The following is a 1900-nucleotide window of genomic DNA, read 5'->3' as shown; positions in this document are numbered from 1 at the left end:
AGGGAAAAGTCCAGGGGGCAGGGGAACAAGACCACATGTGTAGACAGACAGATCTCTCTTGAAAGCACCACCCTCCTCCAAAATGTATCTGAATTAAAGGACCAGACTCAGACTCCTGTTACACAGCCCTTGCCACAGGGGGATCTCTCCACCACAGAGAAGTTCCCCAGAAGAAGTCTTCCTCACTTCTTCTTACACCTTCCTGCCCACTGCTGTGGGCTGGAAATCGCAGTGTAGACAAGCAGCTAAGCACATGCTGCTGGCTGCCTCAGGAAGCAGGAAAACAGTCTGCTAAAGAGCCCCAGCCAGCTCTCCTAGGATCAGACAGGTTCCAGCGCTGGCTCCCACACAGTCCTTACTGCTAAGCCGAAACATTGTGACCTGAAGCTAATTGTGTTGCTGCTTCAGTCCTGGGCACCAAGAGGTAGAGGTGAGAACCAGAGAAGGGGAAGCCACACTTCAGGGTGCTCTCCAGCGTGACATAGCTGCTTGGTCACAGATTTCCAGCCAGGCACTGCAATTTGGAGTTTATACTCCAGCCTGGTGGAGCTCAGTCTGTTCAACCTCTCTTCGGCTTGGAAGCCAAATCTGCCTTTTCCAAAGATGCAGGAGGGAGGAACTTGTAACACCCAGGTCAAGGCAGGACCTGTGATTTGCTCAGGAAGACGTGCAGCACTTCCTTTTGCAGTGTCGGACACAGGGTTTGACAGGTGTCCAGCAGGAGGCATGTGAGCACCGGAGAGAAAGGCTGCCCGGGGAAGCGAGACAGGCAGGCAGTCCCGAGGCTTTGCTGTACCCTCAAGTTTTAATGAGACCGTAGAGTTATAGCAGGGTAACCTATCCAGAGATACCCTTACCCTGGGGGAACAGCAGCTGTGTTTCATTTAAGTGCCTTCCTAAGAAGCACAAGGCTAAACCAAGAAATTTGCTTACAGCAATAAACCTACATATTTGAGAGTATAAAATTGAAGATATTCCTTTTAATTCACACTGTAGCAGAGAGCAAAGAAACTTCCCTGCTCTAGGCAAAGGTCAGCCCTCCAGTGCAGTCAAGCTCAGAGTGTTGATCGGGCATCTAAACATAGATTCTCACATCACAGTTCAGACACTGATCAATCACTGACTTACTTCAGGTGATCTGACATGCATGTCATCCTGCAGTTCCCCAGAAGTGCACAGGGACCTGGGAGTGTTCAGCCGGTCTCGTACCTTCAGCAAGTGACTCACACAGTTGTGTCTTGCCTCACATTGCCCTTCTCTTCTCCACTCCCAAACATCAATTCTAATCTCACTCCTCGGGATGCCATTACCCCACATGTTGCTCAGAGTGCCCCAAGAGACATGTCCCCAAGCCCCACAGCTGCCATCAGGCTGACAGAGTAAGGAGCTTATTACACAGCACACTTCCCAGCTGCATTGCCATCGCTTACACATCACATGACATGATACCCCATATCCAAGAAAACATACTTCTGAAGCCAGCCAAGAGTCCTACATCCATCTAAAGGTTGTGTGGGGTTGGACCAAATGTCAGTCCCAGGAGTGACTTTCTTCAACCTGCTTAACCTTACTGTGTTCCTCTGTCCTAGGGCAGGGCTGGATCCTGCCCATGGACAACACGCAGTAGAGAGATAGCCTCCCCTCTCTTTTCCATTTGCTATCCATTATTCACCTTTATAACCCCAATTTCATGATGCTTCCTATTTTTGGCAGCCTCAGGCCAGACACAGTCAGACATAGTCAGACACACAAAACCTCCAGCATCTACCACTGCAGTCTAAGGGAGGGACGGGATATACTTGGTTTGGGTTGGCCACTCTGGCCTAGCAGGATGCAGAGTGCAGCTGTCAGCCTGCTCCCAGGAGCAACTTTGGTTAGCAGAATTGTAGGCTCTTCCTGA

General features: G+C 50.3%; 1 protein-coding gene across 1 annotated transcript in view; it reads left to right on the top strand.

Annotated features, from left to right (window-relative positions):
• Nucleotides 1–1900, top strand: part of PLA1A (phospholipase A1 member A) — a 17676-nt gene that overhangs the window by 13123 nt on the left and 2653 nt on the right. The gene's annotated exons all lie outside the window — the stretch shown is intronic.

The sequence above is a fragment of the Pygoscelis adeliae genome, unplaced genomic scaffold (assembly GCF_000699105.1).
Source record: "Pygoscelis adeliae isolate BGI_AS28 unplaced genomic scaffold, ASM69910v1 Scaffold120, whole genome shotgun sequence".
Classification (NCBI taxonomy): Eukaryota; Metazoa; Chordata; class Aves; order Sphenisciformes; family Spheniscidae; genus Pygoscelis; species Pygoscelis adeliae.
Note: the sequence above shows the minus strand (reverse complement) of the source record. Positions and strands in the feature narration are given on the sequence as shown.